The sequence below is a fragment of the Pan troglodytes genome, chromosome 8 (genome assembly GCF_028858775.2).
Source record: "Pan troglodytes isolate AG18354 chromosome 8, NHGRI_mPanTro3-v2.0_pri, whole genome shotgun sequence".
Classification (NCBI taxonomy): Eukaryota; Metazoa; Chordata; class Mammalia; order Primates; family Hominidae; genus Pan; species Pan troglodytes.
The window spans coordinates 50,369,970-50,388,449 of NC_072406.2; the positions used below are offsets into that span (position 1 = coordinate 50,369,970).

At 36.1% G+C, this 18,480-nt stretch overlaps 1 long non-coding RNA gene and 2 pseudogenes across 6 annotated transcripts in view; all 3 read left to right on the forward strand.

The window, feature by feature from the left end:
• LOC738506 (uncharacterized) overlaps positions 1-18,480 on the forward strand; it is a 122,899-nt gene that overhangs the window by 30,133 nt on the left and 74,286 nt on the right. For 3 of the 6 annotated variants that reach the window (XR_010146853.1, XR_010146854.1, XR_010146852.1), the window contains exons 4-5: positions 5,680-5,767; positions 10,123-10,179. This is a non-coding gene — a long non-coding RNA (uncharacterized LOC738506). Of the gene's footprint in view, positions 1-5,679; positions 5,768-6,658; positions 6,803-8,334; positions 8,442-10,122; positions 10,376-18,480 lie in introns of those variants that run through there. The other 3 variants (XR_010146851.1, XR_010146850.1, XR_170036.5) reach the window with 3 other exon arrangements.
• LOC104008151 (transmembrane protein 161B-like) lies at positions 777-2,721 on the forward strand (annotated as a pseudogene).
• Positions 11,962-12,827, forward strand: PANTROV1R-PS244 (vomeronasal 1 receptor panTroV1R-ps244 pseudogene; annotated as a pseudogene).

The following is an 18,480-nucleotide window of genomic DNA, read 5'->3' on the forward strand; positions in this document are numbered from 1 at the left end:
TGGTATTGTGGCCTCACAAAATAAGTTTGGAAGCGTTCCTTTCTCTTATGTGTTTTTGAAATAGTTTGAGGAGGATTGATGTTCATTCTTTTTTAATACATTTGGAAGAATTCAGCAGTTAATCGACCTGATCTTGTCTCTTTTTTTGTTGGGAGACATTTTATTACTGACTCAATCTCATTATTCATTGATCAGTTCAGTTTTTCTACTTCTGATTCAATCTGGATAGGTTGTGTGTTTATAGAAATTTAATCATTTCCTCTATATTTTCCTGTTTGTTAGCATTTATAATATTCTCTGATTATCTTTGATATTTCTGTGATATCAATTGTAGTGTCTGTTCTTTTATTTTGCTGATTTGTTTCTAATCTCTTTTCTTGCTTAGTCAAGCTAGCAGTTTATCAATATTGGTTATATTTTTGAATAACATACTTATCACTTCATTGACCTTTGTATTTCTTTCCTTAGTCTATCTTTAGCTTTTCTCCAATCTTTCTTATTTCTTTCGTCCTGCAAATTTTGGGTTTGCTGTGTTCTTGCTTTTTCACTTCCTTGAGGTGCATTGTTAGATTGTTTATAAGAAATCTTTCTGCTTTCTGGTGTAGATGTTTATTGCTATAGCCTACCTGTTCTTAATGCTTTTGCTGTATAGTATAGATTTTGACATGTCGTGTTTTCATTTTTATTTCTTTTGATAGTTTAAAAAAATGTCCATCTTGAAAACCAAACACCGCATGTTCTCACTCATAGGGTGTGATAGGTGTACAGCTGTTGTTACCATGGTGATGGCCAGTGTCATGCAGAAGATTATACCTCGCTATTCTCTTGCTCAATGGCTACTCTGTAATGGCAGTTTGAGGTGGTATCAACATTCTACAGTAGAAGAATCAAGAATTCTTGCAGGGAATCAGCAAAAAGAGAAAAGCAAAAAAGATAGGAAATATGATGGTCAAATTGAAAGTAAGCCATTAACCATTCCAAAGGATATTGACCTTCGTCTAGAAACAAAGTCAGTTACAGAAGTGGATACATTAGCATTGCATTACTTTCCAGAATACCAGTGACTGGTGGATTTCACAGTGGCTGGTACAGTCGTGTATCTAGTAACTGAAGTCGACTACAAGTTTATGAAGCCTACACAGGAAATAAATATCAGCTTAGTCTGGTGCCTGCTTGTTTCGTCTTTTGCAATCGAAGTTCTATTTTCATTAATTACACACTATTTTAAAGTAGAAGATGCTGGTGAAAGATCTGTTTGTGTCACCTTTGGATTTTTTTTCTTTGTCAAAGCAATGGCAGCGTTGATTGTAACAGAAAATTATCTGGAATTTGGACTTGAAACAGGGTTTACAAATTTTTCAGGCAGTGCGATGCAGTTTCTTGAAAAGCAAGGTTTAGAATCTGAGAGTCCTGTTTTAAAACTTACTTCCAAATTTTTTCCTGGCTATTTTCTGTTCACTCACTGGGGCTTTTTTCACATTTCCTGGATTACGGCTGGCTCAAATGCATCTGGATACCCTGAATTTGGCAACAGAAAAAATTACACAAACATTATTTCGTATCAGCTTCTTGGCACATTTATTTATGGTTCTGCTCTGGGTAAAACCAGTCACCAAAGACTACATTATGAACCCAACCTTGGGTGAAGAAAGCATCACTTTAATGACAGAAGCCACATTTGGTACTCTGCAAATCTGGTTAATAATCCTGCTGTGTGCTTTGCGGTTGGCCATGATGCATAGTCACCTGCAAGCTTATTTAAATTTAGCCCAAAAATGTGTGGATCAGATGAAGAAAGAAGCAGAGTGAATAAGTACAGTTGAGCTACAGAAAATGGTGGCTTGAGTCTTTTATTATCTTTTTGTCATTGCACTGCGGTATGTGGTGCCTCTGGTAACGCTGTTTCACACAACTCTGCTTTTGAAAACACTAGGTAATCATTCCTGGGGTATTTATCCAGAATCTGTCTCTACCTTACCAGTGGATAATAGTCTACTCTACAATTCTGTTTACTCTGAATTACCATCAGCTGAAGAGAAGATGAAGGTTACTGTTACACAAATAACAGTGGCACTGAGCAGCTTAAAAACATTTTTACACTTCTTGTTTTTTGAGGACTTCTGTCTTTTCTGACCTGGTAGATTGCTGCTTGCCTCTTTTCTACAAGCCTTTTTGGGCTTTTTTATCACCAGTATCTGACTGTGGCATGAATCTCAGTTAACAAAAAAGCATATCAAAATCACAGTTTAAATTCAAATATTTGTGCCCTTAAAGGGCTGACGAAAACCAGAAGAAAGCAAATACAATGGAAAAAAATCAGAATATTTTGTATTAAATGTTTCCTCTGTATTCTCAGGGTGAATTTATGTTAAAATTACAAAATAGATTGTTAACTGTTACACTGTGGCATTGGAATTTTAACTGTTTGTATTTACTGGTATGAGGGCTATCTACAAGGGTAATATTTCTGATTACCTTGGCTTACAGAAACCTCCAGCAGTCTTTGAAACATCTCACATGACTCTAGTTATTGATTGCTTTTAATGGTATTGTGGTACTGCTGGTCGTCATAGTGGCTGCCTATAGAACAATCTTCAAACTGAGCCATGCTTTAGGGGAGAGAAAGGGGCTAAAGTCTCTTCTGTTGGTAATATATTAGTTACTCTTGAAACGATAAAATCCAACAGAAAGGAAGAGATAGCTACTGTATATTACAGTAAAGAAAGCTGCATAGTTATTTTAAATTTAGTGGAGATGAATATGGTTATTATCTACAACTACTGCTGCTTGAGAATGGCAAGAGTATTGTTTTAAAACATATTCTACCCAACTTGAGAGTTCTTTTAAAATGATTCGCCATATGAACACTTGTAATCTTGCCATTAGGCTTAGACCTGCCATATTTTTTTTATTCTATGATCCTAAATAGTTCCTTTTAATAGTCTAAAAATATTTATCAATACTGATCAGACTTTAAAGAAATTACTTTGTAAACTTGCTGACTACCTGTATGTATTGTACATCTATTATATATTAAATATATAATATATTGAGATTATAAAAGATGGAAATAGTGATTCCTTATAACATTTTAAGTTGCAGAATGTATGTTAAAAAGTGATTTGAATGAGATGTATTTGTATCTAGAAATTTTATTTCTTTTTGGAATGCGATTTCTTTTATTCTTTTTGGAATGCGATTAAAATACATTTTGAAAGTTCAAAAAAAAGTCCATCTTAACTGTTAATGGTCATTTGGGATTATGTTATTTAATTTTCATGTATTCATATAGTTTCCAAAGATCCTCTTGGTGTAGGTTTTTACTTGTATTTTATGGTGGTTCGAGTTATTTGCAATATATATATATTTTTTACTTTGTTGTCATTTATAGCCTATTGTGTTTTGTTTTATTTGTTTTATTTATTTATTTATGTATTTACTTATTTTTTGAGACAGAGCCTTGCACTGTCGCCCAGGCTGGAGTGCAGTGGCGCAATCTCGGCTCACTGCAAGCTCCGCCTCCTGGGTTCACCCTGTTCTCCTGCCTCAGCCTCCTGAGTAGCTGGGACTACAGGCGCCCACCACCACGCCCCGCTAATTTTTTGTACCTTTAGTAGAGATGGGGTTTCACCGTGTTAGCCAGGATGGTCTCGATTTACTGACCTCGTGATCTGCCCCTCTCGGCCTCCCAAAGTGCTCGGGTTACAGGCGTGAGCCACAGCGCTGGGGCAGCCTATTGTTTTTTAAATGTTGACATTTGTAGGCTGTATGGAGAATGTGCTAATAAAAAGAACGTTTATTCCGCCCTTGTTGGATAAAATGTTTTGTAAATATCTATTAAAATCATTTGGCCTAAATTCCAGTTTAAATCCAGTGTTTGTTTTTTGATTTACTGTTTTAATAATCTTTTTCATGCTGAGGTGGGGGTATTGAAGTCTCCCACAGTTATTGTATTGCAGTCTATTTCTCTTTTTAGATGTAGTAATATTTGCCTTATGAATCTGGGTATTCCAGTGTTTGCTGAATATATATATTCAGAATTGTTATACTCTGTTGCTGGATTGATCACTTTATTATTATTTAATGAGTTTCTTTTCTTTTTCTAACTTAAATTCTGGTTTGTGTGATATAAGTATAGCTACTTCTGCTTACTTTTGGTTTCTTGTTGCATGAAATATCTTTTTTCATGCTTTTGCTTTCTCATCTATATTTGTCTTAATAGGTGAGGTGCATTTCTTGTAGGCAGCATGTAGTCAGACCATGTTTTCTAAATTCATTCACACAGTCTATTATTTTAAGTGAATAATATAATGCATTTACATTCAAGGTTGTCTTTGATATCTAAGGTAGTGTTTCTGTTATATTCTTAACTGTTTTATATATTCTTTGTTCCTTACTATTTCTCTGACTTTGTCATTGTTGTTAGTTTTTTTGTAGTGGTACCATGAATCCTTGCTCTTCCTTATTTGTGTATTTGCTTTACCAATGGGTTTTTTACTTTTGTTTTCATGAAGGTTATCCTTTTGCTTCCAATTTTAGAACTCATTTTATAAATAATTTTCATCTTAATTTCTTTGTTGACTTCAAGGTCATTCATGTTATTTAAATTTCACTTATTTGTATAGTTTCCAGAGTTTCTCTTGGTATTGATTTCTAGTTTTACTCCACTGTGGTCTGCGAAGATACTTAATCTGATTTCAGTATTTTAAAATTTGTTGAGACTTATTTTGTGGCCTAAAATATGGTCTGTCTTGGACAATAATCCATGTGCTGATGAGAAGAATATATATTCTGCAGTTGTTGAGTAGAATGTTCTGTAAATGTCTGTTAAGTCATTTGGTCTAAAGTCCCATTTTAGTCCAACGTTTATTTATTTATTTTCTATCTAGATAATTTGTCTAATGCTCTGAATGGTGTGTTGAATTTCCCAAGTATTATTGTATTGCTCCCTATCTCTCTGTTTATGACTAAATATAGGTTTTATAAATGTGGGTGATCCAGCATTTTGTAAATACATGTTTGTAATTGGTGTAAGTTCTTAATGAATTGACCCCTTTATTATTATATAATAACCCTTTTGCATTTCCTTAACTGTTTTTGACTTAAGGTCTGATTTATCTGGTATAAGTGTAGCTTCTCCTTTTTGCTTTTAGTTTTCATTTGCATGGAGTATCTTTGTCCACTCCTTTACAGGTAACATGAGTTTCTCGTAAGCAGCATATAGCTCAAAAATGTTTCTAAATGTATTCAGCCAGTCTATATATTTTTAAATGAATATTTAATCCATTTACAATCAAGGAATGTAATTGATATGTAAGGTTTTGTTCCTGTCATGTTATTGTTTTCTAGTTAATTTATAAATTCTTTGAATTTTTCCTTTTCTTTGACTGTCGTTGTTTGGTGGAGTTTCTGTAGTAGAGTCCTATGATTCGTTTCTCTTCCTCCTTCATGTGATTGCTTTACCAGTGAGTTTTATACTTTCATGTGTTTTCCTGGTTGTAAATGTTGTCTTTTTACTTCCATGTTTAGGAATGAGTTGAGCATTTCTTGTAGGGCCAGTCTAGTGGTGACAAATTTCTTTAGGATTTGCTTGCCTGGAAAAGATTCATATATACTTTATTTATGAAGTTTAGCCTTGCTGAATGTGGAATTCTTAGCTGACATTATTTTTTCTTTCAGCATTTTGAAAATGCCATTCCACTGTTTTCTGGCCTTTATGATTTCTGCTGAGAAATCCACTGTTAGTCTGATGGGGTCTCCTTCATAGGTGAGTAGATGCACTTCTCTTTCTGGTTTTAGAATCTATGCATTTACATTGATTTGAGACAGTCAGATTTTAATGTGCTGTGGTGAAGTCCTTTTTCACTGCATTTGTTAGGGAACACTGAGCCTTCCATATCTGAATGTCTAAATCTCTTGCTAAATGTGGAAAGATTTTATCTGTTATTTCATTAAATAGGTTCTCTAGGTCTTTTGAATTCTCATAACCCTTAAGAATACAATTCATAATTTGGTTTGTCCTATGGAGTCCCAAATGTCTCAAAGAGTTTCACTTATTTTAAAAATTTATTTTGCAAAATTTTGTCTTAATTATTTTAAAGGACCTACTTCAAGTCATGGAATTTTTTTCTTTTCCTTGGTATAGCCTATTTTTTAATGTTTTAAATGTGTTTTGTATTTCCTCCAATATATTTTTTTTCCTTCAGAATTTCTGGGTTTTCTTTTCTTTTCTTTTTTGAGATACCTATTTCCTTTCTCATTTGTACCTTGAATTGATTTTCTCACTTTCTTTTATTGGTTTTCAGATTTCCCATGCATCTCACTGAACTTCTTTAAACTTAATGTTTTGTAATTTTCAGGGGGTGATGAATATATTTATTATCATGATAGTGGTGATGGTTTCATGGGTATACATGTGTCAAAACTTAACCAAATTTTACACCATAAACAGGTGCAATTTATTGTATGGCAATTATACATCAATCAAAATGTTAAAATAGAGCCACAAAATCCTTTCGATTTCTCTCAATACGAGATGGATTATAATTCTCTTCCCCCGAGTGTGGGCTGGCCTTAGTGTATCGTTTGACCATTAGAATATAGCAGATACTGGGACTTCTGAATGTAGGGCATAAGAGGCCTTGCATCTTTGGTACAGCTGTCTGGGAACACTCTGAAAGCCCTGAGCTGCCACATAAGAAGTCTGGCTACCTTGAGACTGTGATGCTAGAGAGGCCATGTGTAGATACTCCAGTTGAAGCTCCCAGCTGAGCCCAACCTTCTCCATCAAAGTGCCGGACATGTGAGTGACCAACCCAGCCCAGCCCAGATAACATCTGAATACCACAGGGTAACCTTTGTTACTATCATGTGGAAAAAAAAAATATTACCCCAATTGAGCCCTGTTTGAGTTTCTGACATCTGGAATTGTGAGATATATTATAATGAAATGCCTATTGTTTAAAGCCATTAGAAAGTTTTGGGGAAGTTTATTATGCAGCAGTAGATAACAAGAAATGAATTTGGCACATGGAAGTCGGAAGTGCTTTTTTAACAAAACTACGTGGCATTGAATTGGTACCGGGTAAGGGGCAGAAGCTGGAAGAGCCATGAAGAGACTGACAGTGAAGGGCTGAAGGACAATGAGGAAAATGTTATTAGAGCTGGAGAAGATATGACACATTATGTGGTGTAAGAAGTCTTGTGAACCTGCTGACTTTAAATAATATTTTTGAATTTTTCTCTGATATTTTGAGGACTTATTTTTGGTTAAAATCTTTCCTTGCCGGACACAGTGGCTCACGCCTGTAATCCTAGCACTTTGGGAGCCTGAGGCAGGTGGATCATGAGGTCAGGAGATCAAGACCATCCTGGCTAACACGATGAAACCCCGCCTCTACTAAAAAAATACAAAGAAAATTAGCCGGCCGTGGTGGCGGGCGCCTGTAGTCCCAGCTACTCAGGAGGCTGAGGCAGGAGAATGGCGTGAACCCGGGAGGTGGAGCTTGCGGTGAGCGGAGATCGCACCACTGCTCTCTGGCCTGGGAGACAGAGAGAGACTCCGTCTCAAAAAAAAAAAAAAAACTTTTGTTAAGGAAATATTATATTCCTTTAGGGATGTCATATGTCCTTGCTTTCTTATGTTTCTTGTGTCTGCACATTGATTTCTGTGCATCTGATGTAAAAGTCACTTTTTATTTTTGAATTTACTTTCTTTGAGGGTGAGGATTTTTTTCCTGAAGATGTGACTGTAATGTTGGTTGGGTAGGGTTTGTTGGCTTTGCATTCAATCATGAAGTCTCTGTGTGATTTCTTTGGCTGTAAATATCATTAGTGGTATCTGTGGTTTCCTCAGTGCATTACAGTGTGATTATTGCTAGGGGCTACAGTGAAGTTGTGATGGCTACACTGAAGTGCTGTATGGGCCCATCTCTAGGTTTCAGTGGTAGTGTTGGTGAACTAAGCTTATCTATCCTTTTGACCTATAGTGACATATGCTGGCACCTGTGTTGGTGACTCCAGGCAGGCCACCAGCAGGGTAGCTTACTCAGATGCCAGTTGTAATTGTAGCATACTGGGAGGGCAAATGGACTCTCAAACTTCTGGACAGCCATGGTGGCATGGGCAATGTAGGTAGAAGAAGTGGTGAAATGCTCTTCCAAGTCTCCAGTGCTCTTCTGAGTCCCAATTGTGTTGGCAATGGTTGCAATGGGCGTGTATGCCAGTGTCTAGGCCAGTTGTTGGCACTTGCAGGTAAAAGCCAGCTGTGATGGAAGCAGTGTGTGGTTTATGCCCAACTTCGGTGCCCCCAAAAGACACAATTTGTTGTCCCAGGTGGTGGATTAGATTGGGGAACCTCCCCAGGACCCTGGATCCTGCACTTTGTCCTAAGGAAGGGGTGATACTGGATGGAGCTGAATTACACTGAGATTCCCCCAGTGGTGAGTGCCTGCACAGATGTATTTGATAAGAGTTAGGCAATCCTCAGGGGGCTGGTGAAATGCTTGGGTGAGGGGCAACTGTCACTGCTCTGGGGTCCTGCCACAGGGACGGGGGTGGTGGTCTCAGCATCCACAACTTTGACTGGTGACTGGTGGTTGGGTAAATTTATCCCTCTCATGCCCAGCCCCACTGGGGCTTGCTCCCTCCTCCCACCTGTCACAGACAACCTGGCTATTCTGTCAGACCTGAGAAATTTATGCTGTTCTTTAGTTCAACCCTGGTTCATAGGAACTCCTCCACAGCTCAAGACCAAGCCACTGTGACAGCTGTCACCCTGCTCAAGTCCTTGGGATAATGACCACTTTCAGTGCTGTTGGCTGTCCATGTCATGCTTGCTTCTCAGTCTTGGTTGTGTTAGCCCACTCCCTGCTCATGCCCCAGTTCCATGAGCAGCAGCTTGAGTTTCCTTAATGACTAGGAATGTCAACAACCCTCATAACTAGGACCATGAACAGTCTGTTAAGAGCTAAGATTAAAAATGGCATCTTGCTATAGCTTCTTAGGCTATAGGAAGTGTGTGGAACCAAGGGCATGTTCCCTCCCTTGAGTGGTTTCTTCTCTCAGTCACCTGACTGCTCCCTTTGCTAGATTCAGGGATTGGGAGGGTCAAAGTGCTCTCCCATGATCTAGATTTTATGATTCCCCGGTGAGAAAATGGACCAGAGAAAAGCTGTTGCTTACTTTCTCCTATATTATAGAGTCACTCCTGATTTCCAGCCAGTCTTGGCCACACAGGCTGCCTGTTTTTCTTTTCCTTTCTAGTTTTTGCCATTTCCTGTCGCTTTTCTGTTGAACTCTTGCATTCTCTCTTGGATAATGTACTGAATGTATGACTGTCTATATACTATTATGGTACTAAATGGATGCAGCTGGCTTGAAATGCTCCTAGTCAGCCATCTTCAAAAAAACTTGTACAGATGTTGAATCATGCAACCTTGCTGAACTCATTTATTCGTTCTAGTGGGTTTTTCAAAATTCCTTAGAAATTTTTATTTGCATGATACTGTAAAGTTTCCAATCCCCAGGTGGAGGCCATTGATTATTTTTGTTGCATGATATCTTTCACTAAGACCTTCAGTATAATGTTGAATAGAAGTGGTAGAAACAGATATTCTTGTCTTGTTTCTAAAGTAACTTTCCCAAACTATAATAATACTTTCCCAAAGTATTATTATACTTTATTTTCTAGGGTACATGTGCACAAAGTGCAGGTTTGTTACATAGGTATACATGTGCCACATTAGTTTGCTGCATCCATCTCCTCACTCACTTAGGTATTTCTCCTAATGCTATCCCTCCCCTAGCCCCCACCCCGCAACAGGCCACAGCGTGTGATGTTTCCCTCCCCTGTGTCCATGTGTTCTCATTGTTCAACTCCCACTTATGAGTGAGAACATGTGGTGTTTGATTTTCTCTCCTTGTGATATTTTGCTGAGAATGATGCTTTCCAGCTTCATTCATGTCCCTGCAAAAGACATGAAATCATCCTTTTTATGGCTGCATAGTATTCCATGGTGTATATGTGCCACATTTTCTTTATCCCGTCTATTATTGATGGACATTTGGGTTAGTTATCAATTCTAATCCATGATATCATGCTGTTTTCTTGTCCTGCCTCAGCACCAATGACCTGAAGAGCCTTGTTGAAGGAAGACTCCATCTGATGACTCAGAGCAAGTATTTTTTAGTGTGCTATTGTTATTAGCAGAAAGAGGGCCATAAAATACATGGGGCAAGCTGAATATATCTTAGGCAAAAGAAGAAAATATTCAAATTCTTATGTTATTTTATCCAATTATTTTATCTCTTTTTGTGTGTGACTTATAATGTGTGTATTGTATTAATAAAAGTATATAAACATGTAGTTTACAAATAGTTGCCAATATTATTAGTGCATATCCAAGTATTATATTACTGGAAGTATAATCCTGAAAATATAGAGACCATTAAGCTCTTAAGTCAATAGTATCCTGATGCTTTTCCTGGTTCCATCATGATAGCTGAGCAAAATTGTGCTGAGGGTGCAGAGAGATGCTAAAGAACTATCAGTTATTGGTTCTGGCAGTAAGATAAATGTTTCTTTACTAACTTACGCTCTTGGACAAAGATAACAATTTTAACTATAAAATGTGTTTCTTATAAACTCATAGATATCAGGAGGTTGTAGAGCAATGTTCTACAGTATAGTCATAATTGATCTTGACATATCATTGGACCCACTTTTATCTCAAAAGAAACTGATTAATTGTGGTAGTTTTTCATTGTTTTGTGATGTAAGGGTAAATTGTTCGAGTCACTGGATTAAATAGATTTTATAGCACAACGATGCCTACATCCTGGCAAATAACATTAGTAGCTGCAAAATTGTTCAGTGAAATCATGCAAGGTGTTCTGATGTTGTGGATTTCCTGAGACAACTTGAGGAAAATAATATTTTAAATTGGAGACCAAAGTATTGTTCAAGGCATAAGAGGGGATTCCTGTATTAAGTGGGATCTCAAAAAAAAATCACGATGTGATCATTTTGATGCAACTTTATGGATTTTATAAAGTTATTGCAAGTAGTGTTTACTCTCTTTAAAAGTCAGTGATGGATATCAGAAATATGCTGATGTGTTGAAATGAATTTAGATAAAGAATCTCTTAGATGGAAACTAAACTGGGAAAAACCCAGCACCATTTTTATGTGGTACAGCTGAGGGTTTTGGTAAGCACAATAATGCCCTCCAAAGATGTTTATGTTCTACTTCTCAGATATTGGGAATATATTATGTTTCATGGCAATGGGCATACAAAGTTATACATAGGATCAAGATTGCTAATCTTCTGATGAAAAATAGGGATATTATAATGAATTATAATGGTGAATTCAGTGTAGTAACTAGGGTCCAGAAATGTGAAAGAGATATAGAGAATGTAAAATGTCAAAATGATGGCATCTTAGGAAGACAACCAGATAATGTTTTTTTCAACTGTTTGCTTTGGTAATTTTCTCCATATTAGCTTAAAATTCCACCAAGTTCCCATAAACTGTATACATAAAATTGGATAATTTTATGTTAACAACATCAATATAAAGTGAGAGAATATAGAACAAAAGTATAATGTCTAAAAGGGGAGGCCCAGGTACAATTAGAGTATAGATAGTGTACATTTTATAAGGTCATAATTGTGGATGGCTTGGTGAGACAAATATTAATACATGTATGTTTTACTAATAATATTTATTAAATTATTATGTACACAATTTGGTATAGAAAATAATGTAGAGACTGAATTATCAAGAAGTCATATGAGATAGTCTGGGTTTATCAAGGGTAAGAGGATAGTATAAAAATGAAGATGATTTGTGAGGATATTAACTACTAAATAATAAACACTGATGATATGAAGTCTTTCTTTTCCAGATATACAAAATAGGTTTTCTCTTTGCCATTTGGAAGAACCCACTTTCCACTTATGTTATCATTAAAAGATCCCTTTTATTTCCAAGCTGGCACTGGGGTCCGCCAGCACTTTCTTGTTTTTTTTTTGTTGTTTTTTTTTTTTTCCTCCACATCTTCACATTCTTTCTGAATAACAAGCCTAAGCCCCCATGACCTGATCACCTGTCAGGTGATCACCTTGGCCATCACCTTGGCCTTTATTCACCTAGTGATGCTTCTCATAGTAATGGATTTGTTGTCTCCAGATATATTTGAGTCACTGCATTTTTGGAATGACTTCAGATGTAAAGTGTAATTCTACCTGAGCAGAGTGACAAGGGGCCTCTCCATCTGCACCTCCTGCCTCCTGAGTACTCTCCAGGCCATCACCATCAATCCTAGCACCTCCTGGTTGCCAAGAGTTAAACATAAATCCACAAATTACATTATCCATGTTTTCTTCCTTTTTTTGGTTCCTCAATTTATTTTCCAGAAGTAACATGATCATGTACACCGTAGCTTATTTCAAGTGACACAGACCAGGCAACTGACAAATACCGACAAGTAAATATTGTTCATTTTCCTAGGTAATCTCTCTAATCAAGGGGACTGATTTTTATTCTGGAATTTTCCCCAAATGTTTTCTTTGTAGAAATTATGTTGCTCTCAATTGTGTGCATGGTAGTACTCTTGTTTAACCATCAGAGGTGATCCCATCACCTTCACAGCCCCAGCCTCTGCTCCAGTCCCTCCCCAGAGAAAAGGGCCGCCCATGCCATCCTGCTGCTGGTGAGTTGCTTTGTGGTCATGGACTCAGTGGACATCATTATTTTATTAACCGTGTGGTAGGTTTTTAACTCAGTTATCCTGGATATCCAAAGGTTTGTGGTCCATCTTTAGGCTTCCGTTTGTTCTTTGGTACAGATCAATGTGTCCTTTGGTACAAATCAATTGATAAAGGAATAATCAATGTTCTGCAAAAAATAAATTCAAAGAGGCATCATTTTTAATAAGATCATAACAGAAAAATAATCCTCTGAAAAAACAGATTTTTCCTTCAACAGTTAAATTATTGAAGGTAGCATAGGATTTTCATCTGACTTAAGTACAATGTGTAAAATTGTAATTTCATATCTAAATATTTTTGAATTTCATGCTACCAAGAATTATTTGGTTTCTTTAGTTCAAAGTCCACCAGATTTTGATCTTCCCAAATCAAGTCTCTTACTCTTTAATTTTTAACTGTATACACAAAAAGCATTTCTTTCTTCTTGAAGTGTACTCTTAAGAAGTTCCTATTTGTAACCAAAAAAACGTAGTGTTTTTTCTTTTGAAAGTATTTTAGTCTTTTTTTGACTAAGGCATTTTAGCTAAGTATCTAATTGTTGCTTTAATGATATTTTACTCACCTCTATTAGTATTCATTTCTCTGTTTTTGGCTCCACAAGAGCTGCAGAATTTTTCTCTCATCTTTGCAAGTTATGTATTTTTCTCTTGCTGATTTTTAGTGTTTTCCTCATTTTTGGTGTTATACAGATTATGATTTCTTTTATGTATTATTTATTTTTTTCTTTTTTGGACACACAATTTCTGAATTCAAGGATTCATGTTTTCAATTGTAGAAACTTATATTTATATTACGAATTCTTTGACTATTGCCGTTCTCTCTTTTTCTTTTTTTTTTGAGACACAGTCTTGCTCTGTCGCCCAGACTGGAGTGCAGTAGTGCGATCTCGGCTCACTGCAAGCTCCACCTTCCGGGTTCACGCCATTCTCCTGCCTCAGCCTCCAAGTAGCTGGGACTACAGGTGCCTGCCACCACGCCCAGCTAATTTTTTGTATATTTTTTTAGCAGAGACGGGGTTTCACCGTGGTCTCGATCTCCTGACCTCGTGATCTGCCGGCCTTGGCCTCCCAAAGTGTATTCTCTTTTTTATTATTATTATTATTATTGAGATGGAGTCTGTCTCTGTCGCCCAGGCTGGAGTGCAGTGGCGCGATCTCTGCTCACTGCAAGCTCCGCCTCCTGGGTTCATGCCATTCTCCTGCCTCAGCCTCCCGAGTAGCTGGGACTACAGGCCCCCGCCACCACACCCGGCTAATTTTTTGTATTTTTAGTAGAGACAGGGTTTCACCATGTTAGCCAGGGTGGTCTCTATCTTCTGACCTCGTGATCCGCCTGCCTCAGTCTCTCAAAGTGCTGGGATTACAGGCGTGAGCCACCGCGAGCAGCCAACTATTGCTGTTTATTTTTAAATATATTTTAAAGAAACAATTAGATTTGTTTTCTTTCTCATTCTTTTACTTCTACTCTTCATGTATGTATAATTATATTTGTGTTTTCTATTACCTTTTCTCCTTTTACTGTATTGGACTATAATAATTGTGCTCACTAATTTCTGTTCACTAATCTTATCAGCTTAGATAATACTTTAATTTTTAACATATATTGAGTATTAAATTGATCAGTTTTATTTGTAATTATCTATCTTCCGCTTGGCTGAATATAACTTCTTAAGCTTATAACTTCTTGTTCTTTCCATGTTATTTTTTTCTTTTTTTTAATGTACTGAGTTTCTTCTGACACTCATTCTAGTAACTTTTTTCTCTGTGTGCAACGTAAGTTATAATTTGTTTCTCAGATTTGAGATCTGCCATAAGTTTGAGGCTTTATTTTTTTTTTCTATTTGCTTTATGGGAAGTCGGACAACCTGCATGGATTTGGCATCAATGTAGTCACCCATATCTAAGAGCAGCACTTGCTTCTTAGCATGATGAGTTGTTTCTGGATTGTTTCTTTATTTTACTTATATTCCTGGTAGATTCTTATATTTTCCCTTCAACTCTATTCAGCATTTTAAGAATTCTTAGGACTTTCTGAGAATTTTAGCTTTCTGTATTAAATGTTTTTAATGAGTATTGTATTTTCTCAAAAAGCACAAATATCAATAGTGTACACGTGAGGAAAACTATATATATATTCTGTTGCAGACGACAGCATCTCATAACAAAATCCTAGTTACTTCATTTAAAAGACAGCTCTCCTCCAATATACTATGAGGTAACAAAAATTTGTAGTATGTAATTTTTTAATATTAGAAAACTGATCTTACATTTTGCACAAATTTCTGAAGTGATAATACTTCACTGTTTTTCTATAGAAGTAACTTAATATTAGCAAAATTACTTATTTGAATTTAGGTTTTGGCTTTCATCATATACTTCCTCATTAACATTTCCCTCAATCCGTAAATGCAATCTCAGTTTGAATCTTCCATTTAACCCAGAAGTTAATTTTTAAAACCTTAATAAAATTTGAATGTAGCTAGATATTATTTGTTGGTTACATATTAGTCAATAATTTATATTACTTACAATGATCAGAAAATATGATCTGAATTTCTGCTGTCATAAATTCAATAATGCATTTTAGGCCTAAACCTTTCCATTTCAAATCCTTGGGTCCGGTAATTGAAAATAATCATTATCTTTTGTTTTCTGGCCAAAAATACTGCCCATTTATTTCTATCCCTAATTAGTCAAACTTTCTAATAAATGTATTTAACGTTAATTATGTTTATTTGCTTGTTGTATACTAAAACCATTAGTTTCTATAATTTAAATGTCACCTAATATGAGTGAAAATGTGTCAGAGGCTGGGGAAGAATGTGGATGGAGAAAGGGAAGGTGTTGATCAAAAAGTACCCAAGTTTCAGTTACACAGGAGGCATAAGATTGATCTAGTGCAAAAAATGATGAGTATAATAAATAATAATGCACTGTATATTTTGAAATTGCTAAAAGTAGATTTAAAATTGATTTACATAATATTTTACATATTTATAAAGCACATGCAATATGTTGTTACATGTATAGAATGTGCAATGATCAAGTCAGGGTATTTGTGGTATCCACCACTTTGAGCATTTATCGATTCTATATGTCAGGAACATTTCAAGTTATCTGTTCTAGCAAGGAAATATAAAATACATTATAGTTAACTATGGCCAACCTACAGTGCAACTAAACACTAGATTTTATTCCTTTCCAACTGTGGGTTTGTATTCATTTACTACCCTCTTTTCATTCCCTTTCTCACCCACACACTGTGCCAGGCCTCAGGCATATACTATTCTACTGTCTGTCTCTATAAGGATTATCATTTTAGCTTCCACATATGAGAGAATGCATGCAAAGTTTTTCTTTCCATGTCTGGCTTATTTCACTTAACATAATGACCTCCACTTCCATCCATGTTATTTATATTACCCAATAGTGTTCATAAATATGTATACACACATATATACCACATTGTATTTATCCAATTATTCATTGACGGAAACTGGTTAATGTTATATCGTTGCTATTGTGAATAGTGCTGCAATAAACACACAAGTGGGGATATAATTTGAAGAGTTTTTTTGTTGATGTTCCATACAAATTTTAAGATTGTTTTGTCTATGTTTGTGAAAATGTCGTTAGTATTTTCACAGAGATTGCATTGAATCTGTAGCTTGCTTTGGGTAAGTATGGTTATTTTGATGGTATTAATTTTTTCATTCCATGAAGATGAGATGTCTTTCCATTTGTTTGTGTCCTCTACATTTTCTTTCATCAAAGTTTTGTTGTATTTTTGTAGATGTATTTCACCTTATAGATCAAGTGTATTCCCTAAATATTTTATTTTTGTAGGTATTGTAGATGAAATTGCCTTCTTGATTTCTTTTTCACTTAATTCATTATTAGTGTATGGAAATGTTATGGATTTTTATTTGTTGGTTTTTAATCAAAAACTGTATTAAACTTAGAGTTTTTTATGGAGTTTTTAAGTTTTTCTAGATATAAGATCATGACATCTACCAAAAAAAAAAAGACTTTGTTTTCATGAATGAATTTTATTTCTTTCTGTTGTGGGAAGTCAGGGACTCCAAACAGAGGGACCAGCTGAAGCCACGGCAGAACAACATAAATTGTGAAGATTTCATGGACATTTATTAGTTCCCCAAATTAATACTTTTATAATTTCTTACTCCTGTCTTTACTGCAGTCTCTGAACATAAATTGTGAAGATTTCATGGACATTTATCACTTCCCCAATCAATACTCTTACAATTTCCTATGCCTGTTTTTACTTTAATCTCTTAATCCTGTCATCTTCATAAGCTGAGGATTTTGTCACCTCAGGACCCTGTGATGATTGTGTTATCTGCAAAAATTGTTTATAAAGCATGAGTGTTTGAACAATATGAAATCTGAGCACCTTGAAAAGAACAGGATAACGGTGATTTTCAGGGAACCAGGGAGATAACCATACAGTCTGACTGCCTGTGGGGCCAGACAGAACTGAGTCATATTTCTCTTCTTTCAGAAAGCGAACAAGAGAAATATCGCTGAATTCTTTTCTCAGCAAGGAATAACCCTGGAAAAAGGAATGCATTCCCAGGAGGAGGTCTCTAAAATGGCCACTCTGGGATTGTCTGTCTTATGCAGTTGCAGATAAGGGATGAAATACTCCCTGGTCTCCTGCAGCACCCCCAGGCTTGTTAGGATTGGGAAATTCTAGCCTTGCGAAATTCTAGTCAGACCGGTTCTCTGCTCTTGAACCCTGTTTCCTGTTAAGATGTTTATCCATGAAAATGTGTGCCCAGAAGGTCATTGACCTTCATCAGTAATTCTAGTTTCCCCCGGTCTTGTGATCTCACTCTGCCTCTCTGCTGTTGTGATATTTCATTGCCTTTCAAACATGTGATCTCTGTGACCCACTCCCTATTCATACACCCCTCCCCTTTTGAAACCCCTAATAAAAACTTGATGGTTTTGTGGCTCAAGGGGCATCATGGAAACTGCCAACATGTGATGTGTCCCCTGGACACCCAGCTTTAAAATTTCTCTCTTTTGTACTCTTCTCTTTATTTCTCAGACCAGCCAACACTTAGGGAAAATAAAAAAGGACCTACGTTGAAATATTGGGGGCTGGATCCCCTGATATCTTTCTCTTACCTGATAGCTCTGGCCAGAACTTCTAGTACTACAATGAATAGGAGTAGTGAAAATGGGTGTCCTTGTCTTGTTCCCGTGCTTAGAGGAAAGGCTGTGAGCTTTTCACCATTCAGCATAGTATTAGCTGTGACTTTGATTATATGACCTTTATTATGTTGAGGTATGTTTCTTCTATGATATGCCTAGTTGGCTGAGATTTTTTTATTGTGAAGACCTGTTGAATTTTATCAAATGCATTTTCTGTATTGTTTGAAATAATTATATGATTTTTGCCCTTCATTTTGTTGATGCGATGTAAAATGTGTATTGGTTTACCTATGTTGAACCATCATTGCGTCCCAGAGATAGATCCCACTTGATCATACTGTATTCTTATTTTTGATATGCTACTGAATTTGGTTTTCTAGTATTTTTTGAGAATTTTTGTGTCTGTGTATATCAGGAATATTGGCCTGTAGTTCCTTTCAGTCTTGTGTTCTTGTCTGATTTTGATATCAAGGTAATGCTGACCTAATAATATGAGTTACAGAGAATTTCTTCCTTTTAACTTTAA